At 35.9% G+C, this 25,261-nt stretch overlaps 1 pseudogene; it reads left to right on the top strand.

Moving 5' to 3' along the window:
* The first annotated feature begins 412 nt into the window (after positions 1–412).
* LOC136317674 (cytochrome b5 domain-containing protein 1 pseudogene) lies at positions 413–1,277 on the top strand (annotated as a pseudogene).
* The last annotated feature ends 23,984 nt before the right edge of the window (positions 1,278–25,261 follow it).

Raw genomic sequence — 25,261 nt, 5'->3', positions numbered from 1 at the left:
ATAGAAAGAAAGAGGACAGTTTATTCCTTTCTTTCTGTCTTAAAACCATCAGATGAAAACGTATTTTTTTTCAAAATCGTACAACTTCCCCTTGGTATTCTGCTTCGCGAAAAAGTCTGTCCTACATATCTCCTGTAGTCTAGGCAACTTTGAACTCAATTTGCTTGTTTTCACTCCGGAACTCCTGAGGACCAATCCAATTACTTGAAGGCGGGAATCAAACTACGTTTCCCATGAACACATGCCCCTCTTTCTTTATGCAGCATTTGATCTCTGCGGACGGTGGCTGAGAAAGGACAATGGTTTCCATATTAATGGATATAAGCGATCGCCTTAGCTTATAAACAGAGGAAGATGTAGTTCTAAGTGTGTACTGAGGAGCAAGGAAACCACTTAAAGAACCCGGCGGTAAATGGAGCAAGAGCCATGCCGCACCGTGGGCCTAGACTTTTAATATTTCCAGCGTCGGTATATCACGCTAGTTGTGGTGGCCCACACAATTAGCTGGAAGACCTCTGGGTGTCTTACCTGGGGTAAGTATGTGATCTAACGCCGCTGGCACAAGAGTACAAAGGAGACCTGCTGCTGAAACCCATCGTGGAACTTATGAGCCAGTACATCAGCCACTGCTTTGGTTCAAAGACCAGAGGCATCCGCAAGCACATAGATCCACTGACCAGTTCCCAGAGATACTGCACCCCTCAGGCCACTTTCTGCATGTCTCATCCCAGCTGCCCCCCCCCCCGTTCCGACTAAGCCAATGATTTCGGGAAGCCTTGGTGGTAGGGGCCACATTATAAAGTGGGGCGGGCTGTCTTACAAGGCTCAGGACATCTGCATCATTAATTAACACGTTTGCATCGCAAGAGTATTCACTTGAGGTGGGGGATCTGGAATCAATGCTGGAATCCCTACATTACTATTTCCCCTATAACGCACATGCTACCAGCTACATATGGAAATATGTAGGGAAGAACCTGAACGTGAAATACACCCTGCAAGAGAATGGGATTGGTGATAAGAAGGAACCATTGGCCTATCTCAGTATGGAGGGTACCCTCCACACACCAGTTGTACTGCTCTCCTTCAATGATGACCTCACAGAGCTATACATAGGAAGGGAGATACATGCTTACGTAGACTCAAGACATATTTTGAATTTGGCTGTTTCTGAGCCCTGTAGGAAAAGAGATGGGGATGGGGAAATGGTGCCTGGACTTAACCTCCATTCTACTCTGGGAACTGGCCTGTGGGATTCCTGCCCTTCTGAAGTATAATGGTCCCATTCACCAGGTTCATTATAATTTACTCAGAGAAAGTTAGGGAGAATGCTAGAAGTTAAATAATTTTTAAAAAATGATACAAGAAGAAAGAGTATCTTGGATTAAGAAGATGTAGAAGAGGACGGGCAGATAGAGCTCAGTCAGAACTTTTTGATAATAAGATAAGAAGGCCCACACAGGGATGAGGGATGCAATAACTTTTTTGGCAATGATGAAAATGGGATAGCTGCAGGAAGATGGTTGTTACAAAGATAGAAATAGGAAATTATCACTGGCCATACAAAACTGGTAATCTCCCTTCTGAATAGTGTTTGGCAACTGAAACCCAATGGGAAGAAAGGAGCTGAATAGTTACCAGGTATTTCAGGTGAGATACTCCTTGTTTAATATAATTATTCATTATCATTATTTTACAGATAAATCTTTTGAAATTTTGCAAGATTTAATAGTACAAAAGCATGCTAGTTACTAACCAGGATGTAAAACCAAGTCTGCCCAAATCCGCAGTCCATGTTTTCATTGTTGTTGTTGTTGTTGTAAATGGAACATCTCAATGTCTTGGGTTCATTATGCAATGGGAACCTGTAGAGTTATTGTGCCATCAGCTGTTTTCTCTGCAGTTATTGTCTTTAGAAGGGAGTTAGCAGAGGTCTGCAAGGGCAGAGAGGACTTATTGAGGCTGTCAGTTTGAGCAATAGTAATTGAGACTACCTCCTATTTAATCTCATAGCAACATTTTTACTCTGACTTTTTCAAGGCAAAGAGATGGGTATATGATTCCATCTAGAAAAACTAGAGTTGGGAAAAGACCTTCAAAGTGAGATACAGATGAGGGAGCAAAAAGGATGCAAATGACACAATATATTCATGACGAGTCTATGCCTTTTAGGGAACATGAGGAATACAGGGTTGACTTTGCAAGATGTTGACTCTACAAGAGGGGGTTTGACAAGGGTAAGGTAAAGGAAGAGAGGACTTAAGTAAGTCAAATTGCCTGATGACCAAAAGAGAACAACCAGATTTGGTCCTATTGAACCTAAGCAGGGTAGGATAACGAGCATAATGAGTGAATTTTCTGACAGTAGCAGACAAAAAAACAGGGAAGGGATAGTGCATCTTCCTGACATGGAACATCAGGGCCCAGTGTAGAGAGAGGTGGCTCCTGTTAGACACAGAATGGGCTGCATAGGAGTTTTTTGAGGGTCTGACTATGAAAGGCATAGCAAAAGTGGAGACATCTGTATTAACTTCAGCAGTATCCAGACACACTGTGAGACTGAGGATTCCATTCAGTCCCATGTTATGCAAGAGTCCATTAATTATCTGAATTATTTTGATGTTTAATAAACTGTAATTGTTTCGTGTGCATCTTGTTTGCTTAATTAAACCCTAAACCATTTGAGACCTAAGGCTATGCTGTTGCTGTGGGCCTATGACAGCCTCAGGGCCTATACCTATGAGATATGCCCCTCTTCCAGAGAATCCCACTTCAGTACCTATTGCTGGAAACACATCTCTCTCCTCACACATCCAGTCACTATCCAAGTAGACTCTAACTTCTAAATTCTCTGGGATCTGTCTTCTTTTTTTCAAGCTGTCATCACCTCTGTATTAAAATTATGGATATAATTGGCTGGCTGGCTGGCTGGCTGCTAGATTATAAACTCATGAGGGCAAAGATCATGTCCATTTTGTTTCCTGTTGTATTCCCAATGTTAGGAACACAGTTGCTGCTCAATAAATTTTGATTGAATGAACTCAAATAAAAGAAGAAGAAGAAGAAGAAGAAGAAGAAGAAGAAGAAGAAGAAGAAGAAGAAAAGAAAGAAAGAAAGAAAGAAAGAAAGAAAGAAAGAAAGAAAGAAGGAAGGAAAAAGGGAAGGAAAGAATGAAAAAAGGAAGGAAGGAAAAAAGGAAGGAAAGAATGAAAAAAGGAAGGAAGGAAGGAAGGAGAAGGAGGGAGGAATGGAGGGAGGAAAAAGAAAGAAAACCATGGAACCATTCTTACCACTCTTCAAAAACAAAAACCAGTCAGAAGACATCATATGCAGATATTAGACTCTAAAATTAATTAACTATGTAATAGCATCTCCAAGCAACCCTCTCTTTTTAGAATTTGGAAATATAATCTGAAGCTTTTGTCTCTTTTCTGAGAGGTACCTGTATAGGATAGGCCTTTTCATGAGATGAACCAGAGAGTTATGGTCATGGTTCATCAGATCTTGAGAGCCTTTACAAACATATAATCTTTTTCATATTCTATAATTCAAATATAGGCAGTATTTGGTTTCTAACACTGCATTACCATTACCTCATAGAAGTTATAAACATCTGCAGTTTTATGGGTTTTTTTCGTATTTCTGTGGGTTGGCTGAGTGTTCCTTTTTTTAGGTGATCTCAGCTGGAGTCCTAGAATAGTTGAAAGATTGAAAATCACATACTGGAAAGTGATGCAGGCTATTAAGTGGGAGTTCATTTGGGATTGGCAGAAAGAAGACTCAATATTCCATGTGGACCTCTCCACATCACTGCCTGTGCTCCTGACAGCATTGCAGCTACATTCCAAAAATGAGCATTCCAGAAGGCAAAGATGAAAGTCAAACACTTCTTAGAACACAGGCTTCAAAATTCCCCAACGTTACTTCTTCTGCATTTTAATGGTCAAAAGCAAACATAGGAACAACCCAGATTTAAGGAAAATTAAAATAGACTTCTCTCTTTGATAGGGATAGAGGCAAGGTCACATTCCAAAAAAGCATATAGAATGAGAAATTTTGCTGCAACCATCCTTGAGGACATAATCTACCACAAGCACCAATCTGAAGAATTCTCTCCATCAGCTCTCTACAATGTCCTTTACCCCATCATTCACTTCAACCTTTTGCTGCAAAGGTCCTGCCTTTCATCCTCACCCTCAACCAGAACCAGATGTTGGTATCCCGTTGAGGAGTCCTTAGACCTTAATCATCCATATCTGTGAATTAAGTACTGTTTGACACAATGACTGAGTGTTTGGATTCATTTGCCCCTCAGTCATTTTTTTTTTTTTACTGGAAATTTGGTACTCATCTAGGTGAAGGAGTGAGTTGATCATTATATAATTGAGTTTATATCAAAGTCATCTCTATAATAAAAAGAAGCCTTATGTGGTTAAATGATAACATTCTGGAAGCTGTAGCACATGCCACTTTGAAATGATCCTCTAAGGAAAGCAGCATAATTTATACTTTTCATGATTATTCTCAAGTTTATGGGAGGTAAATAACTTGTCTAAGGATGAACACATAATAAATAATGATAAGGGATTCTCTCATTCTCCCTATCTGCTTTTCTGTTAGATGTGTTTCAAGGGTTCAGGGACTGGTTATTGTAAACTTTCTAGCCATGATTTCCAGGACAGAAAAAGGAGGAAGAGGAAAAGAAAAGGAAGAGAAAAAGGATGAGGAGAATAAGAAGAAAAAGGTGGAGAAGGAGAAGGAGGAGGAGGAGGAGGAGAGTAAGAGAAAGGACAAAGACAAGGAAACGAAGAAGAAAAAGAAGGAGAAAGTGAGGGAGAAGAAAAAGAATAAAGCAAAGAAGGTGGCAGAGGGGAAGGTGGAAAAATAACATCAACAGAGCATGTGAAATTATGTGTTTTGCTTTGACCTAAAAATCTAGAATAGGAGAACACCATGGAGGTAACTTTTTTATATCCTTTAATAATAGTGAAAACTTTAGAGATTCAGCTGTTTTATATATGCAAGGATTCAAAACTAGGACTGACACTGAAAGCCGTGTCTTTCATTGGACACTGAGTCCTGCATTTCCCAGATTTTTAATTTGTAGACTTCTAATCTGCTTAGGTGGCTTTCAAGTTTATGCAATCAAGAGAATGATGAATACACTAATATTTGGTCCAAATATAATGTTTACACTTTATGTTGAACTTTGTACATAATCAAAATTTCAACATATTCTATATGACAAAAATAATCATGAATGCAACCTAAAGCCATAAAAATGTGAGAGAAAACATTTGTAAAATATATTATAAAAGTGGTCAATATTCTTAATATGTAAAGAACCCATACAAAGCAAAGAATAAGCTAAAATATTATGTGTGTGAAAATATACATAAGTGTTAGTTTTATTAATAAATGTAAAGAAATTATCAAAGGACTTTAAAATCAAAGGATATCTTTGAAAGGAAGAGGAAATATAAACAAACTCACCTTACACATGTCTACATGATTCAGTTCTTTACAAACATGTATTTCTATTACATGTCTTACAGAGCTCTGGAAATGACTGGGGATTTTAGGAATGTTTCCTTTACTAAATAAGGTTCCAGACAGACCTCCCTGCCAGATTAAAGTAATGTCCTTCCCTCAATCCTTTTCTTCTTTTGTATGAAATATTTATATTTCACTTTTAGCTTTGATTAATAGCTTAAATTTCACTTTGTTTTATGCAACTCCTTTAATAAAAATATAATGTTTACAAGGCATTAAAACATATGACAGACATGAATTTTCAAGCCACAATAAAGCACTCAAGTAAAAATGAAGTTTTGTAATATTGTAACTGAATCTAGTTTCCATTTTGAGTCCCAAGTCAGCTGTAAGAAGCATAATGTCTCCAATTCAGGGTAAATTCAATTTCTTCTTGGGTTTTGTAATTAATGTATGACAAATTCAATCAACTTATATGTCTCATGTCTCATCATATGACATCCAAATTCTCAGAACTTACATAGTGTCTTGATCTTTACTGTTCTTGTTGACATTTCCCAAGATATTTGAATTCCCATCTAAACTTCAAACATATGGTTCCTGTTGCCATACTGCAGCCTCTCATCTCCACCATGAGACTGATTCAGGACTATAGACACTCTTACTCAGCTAACTTCTGTACCTTTCTAAGAACACAGAAAACCTAGACCTGTGTTCCATACCTCTGGGGGATATGGGTAACTCAGTGGGGCTACCTTAGGCCTTCTCTGACCCTCATATGAAATGAAACTATCTCTATTATACTGTACCCACTTTATGGTGACATCTAAAACTCTTGTGTGGCAATAGTGTTTCAGGTATCCAGACAGAGAGAGATAAATATCACAGGGTAGAAACGTATTGAAAGGGGCAGGAAATTAAACAAGCAGTAGTTCATCGTGCCACATTCCTTACCTCTAGGAAATCCTTGTTCCTTTATAAATATTTATTTCTCATCTAGCTATCACCCCTTTAAAGAAGGTAGCAATGAAGTTGCTGTCCAAAGTTTGTGTTCTCATATGCAAATCAACAAATAGGTATCATTTTCCACAGGGTCCCTTTTTGTCAGGTGGGTAAGCCTGGATACTGGGTAGATTTTTTTTTACCCCCCATTACTTGTTATTCCAGGCCTAACTCTTGCCAGAAATCATTCATGCTTACCCCTCCCATCCATGATTCAATGGTGCAACATAAGTTCTCCACCTCTGAAACTTAAATTCCGGTGTAAACTGATTTAGCTCATACTGAATTGATTGAGAAAATCCTAAGGTGATTGAATTTACCTTCAATTGGCAAGATTAGTTTGCTGCAGCAGGCAGAATGGGACTCAAAACGCATACTAAGATGAGTTATATAAAAACAGAGATTTCTAGCCTGACCTATGGTGGCACAGTAGATTAAGCATCAACCTGGAATGTTGAGGTCCCCTGTTCAAAACCCAAGGCTTGCCTGGTCAAGGTACATACAGAAAGCAACTACTACGATTTGATGTTTCCTACTTCTCTCCAACACTTTCTATCTCTCTCTCTCTTTCTTCTCTCCTCTCTCTAAAAATCAATAAATTAAATGAAATAAAAATCCAGAGATTTCTTTACCAATTTAATTTTTTATCCTGAAAATATATACACACTAAAAATCAATAAAAATTATTTCTAAAAAAAATATGAAATAGTTCATACAGTATTTTCTCAAATACCTTGAAAAATGGATATACATAGGAAAGATTAGAAAAATATACACTCAATTTTACTTGCTAGTGACTCCCCAAATCTATAATTCATCCAGTCATTCATTCATTCAAGAAATAATCATTGGATACTATTATATGTGAAAGCCAATTCTATAGTTTCATCCCATAACACATTTCTCCTAAATTCCAGACTCATATAATAAACTTCCTACTACACATGCCCAAGTGAGAAAGATAAATGTTACTAATCAACTGAATGTCTATTAACCCACATGTACTGTACCAAACAAGTTTAGTCCAAACCTAGACCTGCATCCTATAAGCTCACTATGTAAAACTGAGGCTGTATAGCAGAGCGGAGAGAGCTTATAGGTTTTTAAGTCAGACATAACTGGGTTTGAACTTCTATTCTGCTTCTTATTAACTGTAAACTTGGAAAATGTGATTAATTTCTCTGATCTTCATAGAGCATACTTAGTGAAAAGTTGAGTCATAAAAGAGATCCTGGTATCTACTGAACAGCATTTTTGAGCATTTAAAGAGAAAAAATAGATAAAGTACCTAAAAGTTCCTGGTCCATACTGGGCACTCAGCAGAGATTTACTTTCCATCCCATTTCCCCTTTTGTAGCAGAGTTGGCATTTCCAAAAATAAGATAGCACAACTCTGTGATAAAAAACAAAACAAAACATAGGGATGGCTAAAAGAGAGAAAAAACCACCACAGTTAAATTATGTAGGAAATAAAGGACCTTCTTTGTTATATTTGACCAAACTACATGAAAATGCTGATATTCAGTCATTTTGACCTACAAAAACAATTTAGTATCTTTCAATTTAATAGAATGATTTGTGCATTCAGTTGAAGGAGGGGAACAATCTTTATTATTTTTCTGTTGAATCAGGTTTTTTTTCCTTCCCCTCTTTCTAGCTCTTAAAGTAGACATCAAGAAAGTGCATAATATTGGTATTTCTGCTATCCTTTGAGCTCCAGAAAGACTGTGGGAGCACAAAACTACAGTGATAAATCTTCTAGGCATGGTATGGGAGAGATATTCAGGAAAGTTGCCTGATTCCAGGCCTGGAAGCATCACTAATGACAGGACCTTGGTGAGTCACTTCCCCTCCGCTATCCTAGACTGATTGTCAGGATGAAATTGAGTAGCTTATCTATCTATCCTGGAGTGTTGCTGGGAAGATATGTTAAGGCCAAAGAATTATTTTAACAGAAATTAGTTTGCAGGAATAACAGAACACTACACTTTAGGCATTTAAGTGGCAAGTATTTATGAACTGTCAACAAACACTTGTAAAACACAAATGATATCCAAATGAACATGGATCCTGCCCTCTACAAAACTTAGGGCACTAGTGTGAACTGTATGTGCTAGTGTGTTATGAGCTTTCCAAGTGCTGTATCCTTTAATACTTAAAGTTATGAGGTGACATTTATTGTTTCAGTTCTTCAGATGAGAATTCTTACTTTCATTAATTGTATCTTACAGAATGTAAGAGGTAGATACCAAGATTTCTATTTTCCCAATCTGTGCTCTTTCCTCTCCAGAACATTGGCATGGGGTTAATCAAGTTCCTTGAGTATCCAGACTTTGGCCTCTTAGCCCAATGACAAGATGGCATATCTGTTATCAACACCACCAAGAAATCAAGAAATGTTGTGTGAGTGTTTGTGAGTTTATGACACAGCATACAAAGGGAACAATGTGACCAAAGACATGGAATTCTAAAAAATTGTCTGTTTGAGAACTGGAACTGATCTTCTATGACTGGATACTGCATAAGAGTTCTTTGGTCTAGGATGGTCCCATAAGTCAAAAACCCAACTATATATGTCAGGCACCAATATAGCACAACTGGAAACCAAATTTGTAAAATTTATTTGAGGCGTTTTTCTTTTCTTAATTAAATTTATTGTGGTAACATTGGTTGATAACATTATATAGATTTTGATAACATTATATAGATGTCATATTATATATAACATTATAATATGACATCTGAGTGCTCTATTGTGTCCTCACTACCCAAAGGTTTTCATGACCATATAGTTGACTCCATTTATCATCTTAGTCCTACCCAACTTCCTTTCCCCTCTGGTAACCACCAGTCTGTTTTCTGAATCTATGAGTTTATTTGCTTGTTTTGTTTATTTATTACTTTTTGTTTCATATTCTATGTGTGAGTGAAATAATATGGTTCTTAATGTTTTTCACTGTTAATTCCATACTCATAAATTAGTTCAAAATTGAAAAGCAAATTTTAACAGAAATAGAACTAAATATGGGTTAGATATTCCATTAGGTCTTTATATTTACCTAGAGCAGATGGACAACATTTATAGGAAAAAGCTTTCTCTTGATTGCTATCCGCTAGCTCAAATTTCAAGTGAATTTTCTCATCAGAATTGTGGAACATGTCCTCCTTGTTCCTCATCAAACTCTCCTGGCTTAATAATAATGGGCTAAAAGATGAAAATCTCATCAGTGGTAGGGTTGGGGAGGGAAGCTTATTTCTGTGATTGTCCAGAACAAGGCCTGCTGTTTATTTCTCTCTGTGTGTGAATGTGTGTAAATGTGTATTTTTCTGCCTAGAGGAGTTCTGTGTCTTTCTCTTTCTTTGTTGCTGTCCTTCTCGCAGTTTCTCTTTTGTTCTCTAATTCAGGTCTTTGTCAAAGAAGTTTCAGAAAAATTTAAGTAGATACAGAAAATCATACTTGGCTGGCCTGACTTCTTTGGCAGTTCTGTGCAATATGCCCTTGATGTCAATCTTTGTTGACTGAAAAATGGACACAAAAAAATGCTGGTAGATATGGTGACAAGTTAAGACATCTGGCAGATGGCACATAACATTCTAGAGATATAAGTCCAGGGACAAAAAGGAGAGATTTAAGGTCAAGAAATAAAATAAAATAAAAAAGTGAGATTTCCAGAAGCTAAGGTTTGAATTCTGACTCCTCATGTAGGCAAAATGGAGTGTTTGTTTTTCTTATCTAGAGTATCTCCATTCATTTTTTTTTTATTTTACTCATTGTTATATAATTCCCAACCCTGATAGCATCTAGTATTCCATACTTTTCACTCGTGGTTCTGCTGACATTTTGCTGGCATGTTTAAGTTGCTACAATAGCTATTGTGTACTACTATTATTTTTCCTTAACAAATCAATGAAAGAGTCCAAACTACAAAATGATCACTGAGAGAAAAAGTTCTTTTTATTCCCTCATTTCATTTTCAAACTCACTCCTCTAAACAAACAACTCCTCAGAACAATCGTGGCAGTCAGAGACACCATTTTCAGACCTTAAACTCCAGACCTACCACCTGTCTCTGCTGTGACTCATAATATAAACATAGATCCTCTGTGTAGCCTGTTTCCTAGAACTTTAAAATATAACTCGCAGCTGGTGTCTCCCTTCTGAGAGGCCTCTCTGTATTAGAGGCCCTTTCATGGAATGTGCCAGAGAACCCATGGTCTAGCAAAGCCGTGAATGAATTTCCAATCTAAAGAGCTTTCACAAACACATTTTTCTCCAAACGTATTAGTACAGTCTGAAATGCCATCTCTCCTAGATCACTACAATGTCCTAAGGAACATCCCCATAATTCATTTCAAACTTCTGCTACAAAACTCCCACCCCTTTTCCTCACCCTCATCAAAAGGCAGTCATTTTTTCCCCTCTCCTAAACATCTGTACTCTGTTAAGGATTCCACATGCCTGTCATCCATATCTGTGAACTAGATACTGCTTGCCTCAATGACAGGATGATCCTATTCAGTTGTCTCTCATCTAGGTTCGCTATTTTATATTTTTGTTTTCTTACTTTACAAATATTTTTAGAAAGAAGTGACTGCTGTATAAATTATATTTGTTGTTATATATGTTTTCAAAATCTAGCCCAAGAGTTGGCAAACTTTTTTTTTTTCAATAAGGGGCAAGAGATTAAATATTTTAATTTTGGGGGGTCATGTAGTTTCTGTCTCAACTACTCAGCTCTGGTGTTGTAGTGCAAAAGCAGTGTGATTGTGTTCTAATAAAACTTTTACTTAACAAAAACATAGGGTGGGCCTAATTTAACCTACAGACCATAACTTACAAATTCCTGATCTAAAGGCTAGTATAATCTATATGTACATGTGCCTGCATATTCAAGTAAGTGATATTCTCATTTTAATTGTTGGTTAATAATTGATGCTTTTATTTTTCAATTCAGTGTCTATTAGCTCAGTTATTAATGTTATAAATGTTACTAATGTTACTGGTATTGATGCTGAGGTTCCATAGGTTGTGAATTACTACAATATCCCTTGGAAGCTGTAATCATTATCTCTTCATAAGTAAAGAAAAAGAATTCAGGATATTAAGAGACCACAATACAGTATGTAAGTGATGTATTATAGAACTGTATCCCTGAAACCTATTTAATTTTATTAACCAATGTCACTCCAGTGAATTCAATAAGCAAGATGAGTTTTCATTTTCTACTACTTGGCAGAATGCCTATAAAATAACTCTCCAGTGCAGTAACAACACTCAGAAGTAATATTCCAGACCATCCACCTGTTTCTGCTGTTACTGCAAAATGCAAGTATGAATAAACTTTAGAGTCATTTTCTAGTTGGCAATAGTATTCTGCCTACTTCTAAACTATAAATGTAACCAATATTATATTAATGTTAGAAAAGAACTTCATATTTTGAATATCAAATGAATACTAAAACAAAATTAAGAAACAATATTGATAAAAAATATTTTTGTTACTTTCATTTATTTCAAGATTTACCTAATCACGCTACTATAATTTCTGCTTTCAAGTTAGGGAATCTTACCTTTGAAATTTAATCCACTGGCTGCTATTACATATATATTGTGTGTTTTTTACTTATCCATCTTTCAGAGATTTTTATTACTTCTAAGTTAGAGGGAGGGAGTTTGCTTTAACAATTGCCCAAAACAATGCAAACCTTCCCCTTTATTTTTTTTATTTAGCAGAACTTGATTAATTTTCAATCTGGTCTCATTGCCCACATTAGGCCAGATGGATACACAGTTCTTAGATTACTTTGTCCTAATTTTCTGGAGCTGGGCCTACGTTCTACATTGTGGAGATTTATATATTATGAGAACACTGTTAGGAGGAACCTCCTGGTCTCCAGATCTCTTGTCCAAGAAAGTATCTGCTGACAAATCTCTATCCCATCTGTTCCTTCGTCATCTATTTATACGAGTTGCCCCAGGGATATTGGAATTAATCTCAACTGCATGTTCCTTTGCAACAATGTTCTGCCTACTTTCTCTGTACCAGGCTTCCTCTGATTACATAGTAGTCTTTCTCACTATATTACTACATTTATTCACAAGGATATTGTTTATTCTGGTGCCTCACTATGGTCATCTTCCCTTGCAGACAACCTTTCATTAAAAGCCAGAGAGATCTGGCATATCTTAGGTATGTTTGGGTCATTTTACGTCCCCTTTTCCCTTCTTAAATTTTTCCTAAATTCTGCTACCTCGTGAGTCATATTTATGCTATCTATTCCTTCAGTTTCTTCCAAAAATATCTTTATAGATTTCTCTAGCCTTCTGACATCTGTTTTTTATTCCAAGTCTCCTAACGTATCTTCTAGATACAGCTTAGATTTTGCTCTAAATGCAAGTGCATTTCAGTTCTGCCACCATAGGATTATTGCCAGTTCTCCTTGGTTGGAGAAGTGATATGTAAATCCTTCAGTAATACATGTAGTGGTTATCTCCATCTCTAGTTCCAGAGTTAGACAATAAATACCATTGCCCAAACATTATTTTCCTTAAACTCTCAGGTTGCATGCTTTTCTCTAAATTATTTTGCAGTTTGGGAAAGCACCTCACTTTAGCTCCCATATATTTATATTAGTCTCTTTATTGTTGGTCATCTTTTTAAAAAAATAATTGATGCTTGACTAATGGTGGTGCAGTGGATAGAGCATTGGCCTGGGGTGCTGAAGACACAGTTTTGAAACTGGGTTGCTAGCTTGAGTGCAAGGTCGCTGGTTTGAATGTGGGATCATGGTCTCTGGCTTGAGCAAGGGGTCACTGATTCAGCTTGCCCCCCCCCGTCAAGACACGTATGACAAGCAATCATTGAAAAATGAGTGACACAACTATGAGTTGATACTTCTCATCTCTTTCTCTCTCTCTCTCTCTCTCTCTCTCTCTCTCTCTCTCTGTCTCGCAAATAATAATAATAACAATAATAATAATAATTGATGACAAGCATATTACCAGTTCCATCAAACTGGTTGAGTAATAGGTTGCATTTTCCTAGTCACTAGAGGCAAAGTTTGGACAAGCATTTCAAATTACGTGGTAGGTTTTCCTACTACAGGTCTCCTTTCAATTCTAAGTCTCTCAAAGCATTATCGTGGTCATCCTTCATGGTAGTTTCCTTTGCATAGTTCCTTTCTCACAGAGGAAAGCAGGACATTTTGGAAAGGTTGATTTAATGCAGCTGTTATGCCAAGGTTACTTCAAAATGTCAGTGTTGAATGTCAAAGACTGTTTGTTTTTGATTACCAAGCTATATATGCAACAACCATCCATGACCCTCACCCTATCTTTGACCCTTTCTTCCAGAAAACAGACCAGCTTTTCTCTTAACATTTTCCACTTTCAACATCTGTGGTCAGTAAGTCTCTGTGGGATCTGGGGCTATTTTTCAAGCACTCTTTATCCACTCAATCTCTCAGTGGAAAGTTTTACATGATATTTACCCCATCATTCACATTTTGGTGAGACCAGTGGTGTTTCTCCTGCCTCTGATTTACATAATCTAGGGCAGGGGTTGGGAAACTTTTTGGCTGAGAGAGCCATGAACGCCACATATTTTAAAATGTAATTCCTTGAGAGCCGTACAGCGACTCATGTATGTTACACATTATCCAATAAAAATTTGGTGTTGTCCCGGAGGACAGCTGTGATTGGCTCCAGCCACCCACAACCGTGAACATGAGCGGTAGGAAATGAATGGATTGCAATACATGAAAATGTTTTATATTTTTAACGTTATTATTTTTTTATTAAAGATTTGTCTGTGAGCCAGAGCAGCCATCAAAAGAGCCACATCTGGCTCACAAGCCATAGGTTCCCGACCCCTGATCTAGGGGATTTACACCTTTGTTTTTGTTTGACATATTATTATTTAAAGTTTATATTTTATTCAGATTTCCTTAGATTTTTACTTAATGTTGTTTATCTGTTCCAAGAGTTCATCCAAGATATAACATCACATTCAGGTGACTTGTTTTCTTAGGTTTCCTTAGACTGTGACAGTTTATCAGACTTTTCCTGTTTTTGATAAGTTTGAGAGTTTTGTGGAGCATTGGGGAGGCATTTTGTAGAACATTTCTGAATTGTGTTTTTTATATTTTCCTTATGATTAAACTGGAGTGATGAGTTTTGGGGGAAAAGTTCACATAAGTAAGGTGCTATTCTCATCACATAGCAGGAGTTCATGCTATCAACATGGTATCACTGTGGATGTAAAGAACAATCACCTGGCTAAGGTAGTGTTTGTCGTGTTTCTCCACTGTAAACTTACTCTTTTTCTTCTTTTCTATAATGCACTCTTTGTAAGGAAGCCACTGTGCACAGCTCACATGTAAGGGGTAGAGAGTTATTCCCTCTCCTATCACTTTGAGAATGGAGTATCTATATAAATTATTTAGAATTCTCCTGCAGAAGAAACTTGGCTATTTTTCTCCACTTATTTATTTATTTAATCACTTAGTTATGTAAGTCTAAGTTCATGGATATTTATTTTATATTTTACATTGTAATTCAATTTCTTTATTTTTTAAAAAATTTTATTTTATTTTATTTATTTTTTTAGAGAGGAGAGAGAGAGACAGAGAGAGAGCAAGGAGAGAGAGACAGAGAGACAGAAGGGGGGAGGAGCTGGAAGCATCAACTCCCATATGTGCCTTGACCAGGCAAGCCCAGGGTTTCGAACCGGTGATCTCAGCATTTCCAGGTCGATGCTTTATCCACTGCGCCACCACAGGTCAGGCCGTAATTCAATATTATGTTATTTATTTTGCCTTTTATATTGTTCCAGCTTTGGCTATTGAAAACGCGCTCAGTTGGCTTCTGTGCCCTTTGGCATACTCCCATTGTTATGTATGGCATCTTCTTTTGTTCTGTTTTGTTTTATTTCAAGTTCTTCTTACTTTCTGACACTACAATATGATCCAATCATATCTCATATATATACCTGTCCCAGTCATGGAATCAAGCTTTTCTTCAAAGAATCTTGGTCCTTTTATTTGAAGAGTAGTATTAGAAAACAAGAGCTTCTATAAGCTCAAATATGTTTTTCACAGAATGAAATATTTTAATTTTAGCAAAGTCCAATTAATTATCTTGTTGTTTTAATTTTTAAATTTTATTTAGAAAATTAACTTTGAAATGATGACATTGTTCAATGAGAGTACATAGGTTTCAGGTGAACATTTCTATAGCATCTAAACTGTTCATTATGTTGCATACCCATTACCCATAGTCAGATAATTTTCCATCACCTTATATTTATCCCTCTTTACACCCTCCCCCCCCATGCTATTCCCATTCCCCCATGTCCCCTTTTTCCTCTCCCATGTTCTCTTTCCCCTGGTAACCTCTTCACTTTTATCTATGTCCATAAGTCTCAGTTTTATATCCCACCTATGTGTGAAATCATACAACTCTTAGCTTTTTATGATTTACTTATTTCACTCAGGATAATGTTCTCAAACTCCATCCATGTTGTCATAAATGACACTATGTCATCATTTCTTATGGCTGAGTAGTATTCCACTGTATATATGTACCATATCTTTTTTATCCAATCCTCTATCGAGGGACGCTTGGGTTGTTTCCATGTCTTGGCCACTGTGAATAATGCTGTGATTAACATGGAGGGGCATGTGTCTTTTTATATCAGTGTTTTCGAGTTTTGGGGGTAGATAACCAGGAGATGGATTGCTGTGTATATGATAATTCTATTCTTAATTTTTTGAGGAACCACCATACTTTCTTCCATAATGATTGTACTAATTTGCATCCCCACCAGCAGTGAATGAGGGTTCCTTTTTCTCCACAGCCTCTCCAACACTTGCTATTACCTGTCTTGTTGATAATAGCCACTCTAACTGGTGTGAGGTGGTATCTCATTACAGTTTGATTTGCATTTCTTGAATAGCTAGTAAAGATGAGCATTTTTTTACATATGTATATCTGTTGGTCATTTGTATGTCCTCTTGGGAGAAGTGTCTGTTCAGGTCGTCTCCCCCCTTTTTTTTAATTGGATTGTGTGCTTGTTTGTTGCTGAGCTTTGTGAGTTCTTTATATACTTTGAATATTAACCCGTTATTGGAGCTGTTGTTTGCAAATACCATCTCTCGTTTAGTTGGCCACCTATTTGTTTTGTTGTCAGTTTCTTTTGCAGTGCAGAAGCTTTTTAGTTTGATATAAGCCCATTCATTTATTTTTGCCTTTACTTTCCTTGCCTTTGGGGTCAAATTCATAAATTATTCTCTAGCCAAGGTCCATGAGCTTAGCACTTATGTTTTCTTCCATGTAATTTATTGCTTCAGGTATTATATTTAGGTCTTTGATCCATTTTGAATTGATTTTTGTGCAGGGGGCAAACTGTAGTTAAGTTTTGTTCTTTTGTATGTGGCTTTCCAATTTTCCCAGCACCATTTGTTAAAGAGGATTTCTTTTCTCCATTGTGTGTTTTTGGCTCCTTTGTCAAAGATGATTTGTCCATATACAGTGTGTCCGTAAAGTCATGGTGCACTTTTGACCGGTCACAGGAAAGCAACAAAAGACAATAGAAATGTGAAATCTGCACCAAATAAAAGAAACACCCTCCCAGTTTCTGTAGGATGTTGTGGCAGCATGCACAGATGATGACATAACACCATGTATACAGCGGAGCAGCCGATGGCCATGCCAGTCGAGATGTGGATGGTACAGAGGAAAGTTCAGTGTGTTCTGTGGCTTGCTAAATTAGAATCCATGACCTAAGTGCTACGTGAATATCGGCGCCTTTATAATGAAGCACCCCCACATAGGAATAACATTACTCGGTGGGATAAGCAGTTGAAGGAAACCGGCAGTTTGGTGGAGAAACCCTGTTCTAGTAGGCCATCAGTCAGTGACGGGTCTGTAGAGGCTATACGAGATAGCTACCTAAGGAGCTCTAAAAAAATCTGTGCGTGAGCCTACATCGAACTGCACTAAATAGGTATGAAACTGGGAGAGTTTTTCTTTTATTTGGTGCAGATTTCACATTTCTATTGTCTTTTGTTGCTTTCCTGTGACCAGTCAAAAGTGCACCATGACTTTACGGACACACTGTATATGTGGTTTTATTTCCGGGTTCTCAATTCTGTTCCATGGATCTCTATATCTGTTTTTCTGCGAACACCATGCTGTTTGTTTGTTTGTTTGTTTATTTATTTATTATTTTGTATTTTTTCTGAAGTTGGAAACGGGGAGACAGTCAGACAGACTCCCACATGCACCTGACCGGGATCCACCCAGCATGCCCACCAGGGGGGCGATGCTCTGCCCATCTGAGGCATTGCTCTGTTGCAACCAGAGCCATTCTAGCGCCTGAGGCAGAGGCCATGGAGCCATCCTCAGTGCCCGGAACAACTTTGCTCCAATGGAGCCTTGGCTGCAGGAGGGGAAGAGAGAGACAGAGAGGAAGGAGAGGGGGAGGTGTGGAGAAGCAGATGGGCACTTCTCCTGTGTGCCCTGGCTGGGAATTGAACCCAGGACTCCTGAACGCCAGGCCAACGCTCTACCACTGAGCCACCAGCCAGGACATCCAATACCATGCTGTTTTGATTATCATGGCTCTATAGTATAATTTGAAATCATATAGTGTGATTAATCATATTTTGTTTGAATTGTGCTTTTGGTTTGTTATCTAAAAGGTCATCATTAAATCCAAGGTTACATAGCTTTTCTTCTGTTCTAGAATTTTTAGCTTTTCATTTTACATTTAGGTATACAATTCATTTTAAATTGATTTTTGTGTAAGCTATAATATCTGTAATTAAGTTCATATTTTTATATGGACTTCCAATTGCTCCAACACCATTCATTAAAAATACCATCCTTTTTTATTTAAAAATTATTAAATTTATTTAAACTAAGACACACATATGCATATAAACAGTTCATCCATGTCTGTCAACTCTTACCCACCTCTTCCAGGAACCACCAATCTTTTCTTTATATCTATGAGCTTGATATTTTTTCTTCTTTAGTGTTTTTATTTTTTTTTGGATGTACACCCACAAGTGGAACTTCTGGATCATATGGTTGTTCTATTTTTAATTTTTTAGAGAAATATCCATATTGTTTTCTGTAGTGGCTGCACCGATTTACATTCCCACCAACAGTGTACAAGCATTTCCTTTTCTTTATATCTTTGATATTTCTAGTCTTCTTGTTAATAGCCATTCTAGCAAGTGTGAAGTGATACTTCATTGTGATTTTTATTTGTATTATCATGATGATTAATGATATAAGCATATTTTCATGTACTTGTTAACCATTTGTATGTCTTTTAGATTTTTCTGCCCTATTTCTTAATCAGATTGTTTGGAGGGTTTTTTATTTGTTTGTTTGGTGTGTTTTTCTGTTTTGTTTTATTTTTGTTTTGCTATTGAGTGCTTTACATTTTTTGGATATTAGACTTTGATCAGATATACGGTTTGCAAATATTTTCTCCCATGCAGTAGGCTGTTTTTTCATTTTGTTGATGGTTTCCTTTGCTATTTAGAAGCTTTTTAGTTTGATGTAGTCCCACTTGTCTATTTTTGCTTTTGCCAGTGGTGTCAGATTAAAAATACATCAAGATCTATGTGAAGGAACTCACCACGTATTTTCTTCTAAGAATTTTATAGATTCTGGTCTTTAATGTTCAAGTCTTTAACCTATTTTGAGTTCATCTTTGTGTGTGGTATAAGATAGTGGTTCAGTTTCATTCTTTTTCACACTGCTGTCTAATTTTCCTAACACCATTTATTAACTAGACTGTCTTTCCTTTATTGTATATTCTTACTTCCTTTGTCATATAATAATTTACTACAGAGGCATGATTTTATATCTGGGCTATTTAGTGCCATTGATCTTTGTGTCTGTTTTAATGATAATATCATACTATTTTAATTATTATAGCTTTGTAATATACTTGAAATCAGGGAGTGTGATGCCTCTGGTTTTGTTCTTCTTTCTCAAGATTGTTTTTGGCCCTGACTGGTTGCCTCATCAGTAGAGTGTTGGTCAGGCATGTGGAAATCTTGGGTTCAATTCCCAGTCAGGGCACATAGGAGAAATGACCATCTGATTCTCCACCCCTCCCCTTCCCCCTTCTCTCTCTCTTTCTCTCTTTTTCTCCTGCAGCCATGGCTTGAATGGTTCAAGTGAGTTGGCCATGGGCACTGAGGATGGTTCCATGGCCTTGCCTCAGGCACTAAAATAGCTCTATTGCCAAGCAACAGAGCAGCAGCTCCAGATGGGCAGATCCTTGCCTGGGAAGGGCTTGCCAGGTGGATCCTGTTCAAAGTGCATGCAGGACTCTGTCTCATGGCCTCACTGCCTCTCTAATAATAATGATAATAATATAACAATAATAATAATAAAGATTGTTTTGACTATTCAGGATTTGTTATAAATTTACACCTTTTAACCTATATTTATTTTGTTTTCTGAAGTATTTTCAATTCTTGAAAATGGCTTTGAATATACTTTATACTATCACCAAAGTGTGTCCTCAACTTTTTAAGATGTTATATATGTCTCAGAAATTCTAACTTCATTAATATTTCATGGATCCAAAAAAGAATTTACAGCATGTTAAATTTATTGGGTGTTATATAACCTAGGCTTTCATTAATAAACCCTAATAATTTCTGATGAAAATTTATCCTCATTTTTAATTGCTTACTATACAAATAGTACATTTCCATTGTAGAAAATTTAGAAACACATAAAATCAAAAAGAGAAAAATCACTCTTTTTTACTTTGCATGCATTATTAATATGTAATACATATACTTCATTAATTTAAAGGTACATTTACACATTTTCACAAAACATTTATAGCTTTATTGCAAGATATTTTCCCACTTAATATATCTTGTACATATTATTGTCAATACAAAGAAAGCTTCTTGATTTTCTTTAGATCATGGAATAGCTTATTGCTTGAGAGTACTATACTCAAATATATCTATCTTTTCTCTCATTAGTAGAAATTGGATCATTTATGGTTTTCCACTAATTTTTCTGGTGTTTCACTCTTATAACTTTCAATCTTATAAATATTACTGCAATTAATATTTGTGCATAAGTGCTAATATCTTTAAATGAGGATTTTTGTAGAATAAATTCCTAAAATTAGAATTTCTAAATATAATGACATGAATACACTTTATTGTAGTTGATAGTATCAAATTATCTCTCCCCCCAGAAACATGCAACAATTTACATGCCTTCTATACAGTTAGAAAATGCCTGTTTTGGCCCTGGCCGGTTGGGTCAGTGGTAGAGTGTCAACTGGGCATGTGGAGTCCAAGGTTCAATTCCCAGTCTGGGCACACATGAGAGGCACCATCTGTTTCCTCATCTGTTCCCCTCTTGCTTCTTTTTCCTCTCCTGCAGCCATAGCTCAGTTGGAGCCAGTGGACACTGGGCATTGAGGATGGCTCTATGGCCTGTCTCAGGTGCTAACAAGATCTTGGTTGCTGATCAACAGAGCATCACCCCAGATGGGCAGAGCATCACTCCTTATTGAGCTTTCCAGGTGGATCCTGGCTGAGGCACATACGGAGTCTGTCTCTCTGACTCCCCTCCTCTCACTGAATTAAAAAAAATGCGTTTTGTTTTGCTACATCTTGAATAATGCTGGCTGTTATTTACATTTTTTATCTTTGTCAGCCTGATATACACAAAAATAGATTTTGTTTTCATTTGCAATTTTTGAATTATTAATGCTGTTGTGCATCTTTTTAAATTGATTTTATCTCTATATCACTTGTTCATTTTTAACTGTCTCTCTGTTAGCAATGTAAGAGATATTCACATATTAAAGATATTAATCCCCTGTCTATAATGTATGATGCAAATGTTTTATTATTTTTATGTCTTTCAATGGTGGTTTTGGCAATACAGAAAACTTTTTATTTATTTATTTCCAATTATAAAATACATGTTGTAAAATATTTAACACTATATTAACATACATTCAAAAACAGTGTTACTTATCTGTAGATTTAGCAGTGCTTTAACAATCCCTATATAAAAGTGAGACTGGATTCAAAACTGTTGGTGAGCAGAATGAGGACCACTAACCTTATGACAATCTGTGAGTGAATATCAGCCCATTGTGTTCTTCTGGTTCATATTTAATATTAATTCCCTGCTCAGTCACTTCCTAGTTGGAGAGCCTAAATCAAAGTACTTAACTTTTTTAAACCAAAGTGTACTCCTCATCTACATAATGGAGATGATAACATCTATCTCAAAAAGTTGTGAGAAGAGATAAAATTTAGGTGTCTCATACATGTTACCTTCTTTTTCCCCATGCCATCTTCCATCTGTCCTAAAACTATTTATATGTCTGAAGACCATATTGACTGGAGACCATCCAGTACATGTGACCCACAGATGCAGGTATCTTTGTCCAAGGGGCAAGATTGTAAATCAACCACTTATGCTAACCAATGTTTATTCGTTCAACAAATATTTACTGGGTACTTACTATGCGCCATTTACCATTCTATATGCTGGGGGTATGGCAGGGAAAAAATAGAAGAACATTTGCCTTATTACAGCTTATATTTTAACTAGAGAAAACATACAACAAATATGTATTTACTATTGTATGTTAGAGAACAAATCACTTTAATATAGTAACCGAGAGAGAAAATTATGGTTTGTGAGTCCAGACTTTTCAGAGGGATAAACATAATCCCCCCAAAACATGATTTAATATACCAAAAATAGTATTTATTAGTGGGTGTGTGATGATTTGTTATGTACATTTTCTTGAATAAACTTGAGAATTGTTTCTATTGTTTTATAGATGAAAATTATTTACTTTTATAATCATTAAAAAATCCTAAAAATAGTAATAAGACATGGAAAATATAATCTAGAAGAAAACACAAACGCTTTGAAGACAGACTTGGTTGGAAACTCAGCTGTGCCAATCATTCATTGTTAACCCAGGACAAGACACCTGGACACACTCTAAACCTCAGTTTTCCAATCTAGAGAACGGAAATAATAGTTCTGTGCATTGCACATATAGGGACTCAAGCATAGTGCCCTGACCATAATGCTAACTCTTATTTATCAGTCGTGTAGTTGTCAATAAGTTTCTTTATCCACTCCAAGACTTAGTTTGTTCATCTATAAAATCGAATACAATAATGTTAATCCTTTAGGATTTCATAATGATTAAATGAGCTAATGTTTACAAAATGACATGGCAGCATAATACCACTGTGGACACACACTGTGATAAATAAAATTTGATTTCTATGAGTGGGAGATTGGTAGTGATTCTTTTTGTTAAATCTTGATATATTACTCAAACTTATTAAATAATCACATGTTTGTACTAGAGTAAAAATTATTCTCTTTTATTATTAACACAGTTCAATTCTAGTTCTAGCTCCACAAGTTTGTCCTACAGAAACACTTATTCAAGTTACAAAAATGTTTACTGTAGCATTGTCTGTAACTGTAAACATTTGTAAACAAATATCCATCAATTAAGAGAATTCCACTAATTACAGAAAATTATTGCCATGGAAAAGTGATGAATCAGTGAAAAAGAATGAGATAAAACCATAATATAGGTTGACAGATATTAAGACACATTAAGTTAAAATGAGGTTTAAAAGCAACTACACAAAACAAATAACTAATTTAAAATGAGGAAAAATAGGGAGGTTGGCACATTCACTTACCATGATAATTAGAAATGCACTTTTTAAAATTAAGTTTATTGGAATAACATTGGGTATCTGCTTGAAAAACTTAAAATCATTTGTTCACAAAGATGTATGTTCCCTTATGTTTATTGCAGCATTATTCATGGAGGCCAAGACGAAAAGACAAGAGTGTCTTTCAGTAGATATACCTATAAAATTATATTGGATTCAAATGTATAATTCCATGACACATCATCTGCATATGGCATTGTGTGTCCACCACCCAAAGCCAAAACATTCTCTATCACCATGTATTTGATCCACCTCACTCTTTACTACCTTTCTACCCTCTTCTCTCTGGTCATCACCATATTACTCTCTGTGTCTATGAGTTTTTGCTTGTTTGTCTTGTTTATTTGTTGTTTTTATTTTATATCCCACATATGAACAAAATCATATGATCCTTAATTTTTTATCTGATTTATTTCACTTAGCATGATATTCTAAATATTCACTCATGTTGTCCCAAATGGCAGTATTTCATCTTTTTATGGGTGAGTAGTATTCCATTGTATACATGTAACACATCTTCTTCATCCAATTATCTACTAGAAGACAATTTGGTTGTTTCCATGTCTTGGCCTCCATGAATAATGCTGCAATAAACATAGATATATATATATATCTTTAAGAACAAATGATTTCAAGTTTTTTAAGCATATACCCAGAAGAAGGATCACTGGGTCATATGGTAACACTATTTTTAATTTTTTGAGGCACCTTCATACTGTTTTTTATAGTTGCTGTACCAGTGTACATTCCTACCAGCAATAAATGAAGGTTTCGCTTTCTCGAAAACTTTTCCAACATTTTTTATTACTTGTCTTGGTGATAATAGCTATTTTTACAGGTGTAAGGTGCTATCTACTTGCAGTTTTGATTTGCATTTTTCTAATAGCTAGTGAAGTTGAACATCTTTTAAAATGTATATTGATATTTGTATGTCTTTTCGGGAGAAGTGTCTGTTCAGGTACTCTGCCCATTATTGAATTAGATTGTTTGTTTGTTTGGTGTTGTTATATGAGTTCTTTATATGTTTTGGATATTAACCCCTTGTCAGACTGTTATTTGTAAATATCTTCTCCCATTTTATTGATTGCCTTTGTTTAGTTTGATGCAGTCTCATTCATTTATTTTCATCTTTAATTCCCTTTCCTTTGCGGTTAAATTTATAAAATCTATTTTAAGACAAAGGTCCATAAGTTTAGTACCCATGTTTTCTTCTATGTAATTTATTGTTTCAGGTCTTATACGCAAGTTTTTGATCCGTTTTGAGTTAAATTTTGCATATGGAAACAAACAGTAGCCTAATTTCATCCTTTCGCATGTGGCTTTCCAATTTTCCCAGCACCATTTAAGAGGTTTTTAAAAACTAAAATTCTGTTGGGTTTTATTACTATAGTACTAATTGGTAGTAGACCAATAGTGTCTGGAGACTTGTGTTTATTGAATATTAAAAAATAATCAAGATTGTTATTGAAATGCTGTCTTTTCTTTTTCTACATCTGTTGAGATGACCATATTTTTTGCTTTTAACTTATTGATGTATCTAATTATTTAACAGAGTTGTCTGAAATTTAACTCATTGGAATTTAGCAAAAAATAATATTTTGTGTGATCAGTTAAATTTACTTTTATAAAGTATGTTGCCATACATATTAATATTGGGAATGACATCTATTCAAGGTGCAATAACATAGGTCTAATAGAGATCACTAACACATATACAGTATTACTTTTAAGAGAAAGCTCATGTTAAAAGGAAGTTCAGAGCAGCACATGGAGGGTCAAACCATTCATTGTTTCTTCCTAAGGAATGCATTCAACCAATTCATGAATACAGAATATTGTTCCCTTTAACATAATTAAAATGCCAATGTTACCAAAGCAATATATAGATTTAATGCAATTCCCATCAAAATTTCAATGACATTTTAAAAAGAAATAGAACAGGCCCTGGTAGATTGGCTCAGTGGTAAAGTAGAGT

Source organism: Saccopteryx bilineata, chromosome X (assembly GCF_036850765.1).
Source record: "Saccopteryx bilineata isolate mSacBil1 chromosome X, mSacBil1_pri_phased_curated, whole genome shotgun sequence".
NCBI classification, from domain to species: domain Eukaryota; kingdom Metazoa; phylum Chordata; class Mammalia; order Chiroptera; family Emballonuridae; genus Saccopteryx; species Saccopteryx bilineata.
The sequence above is the reverse complement of the archived record's forward strand: the minus strand, read 5'-3'. Positions and strand labels throughout refer to the sequence as shown.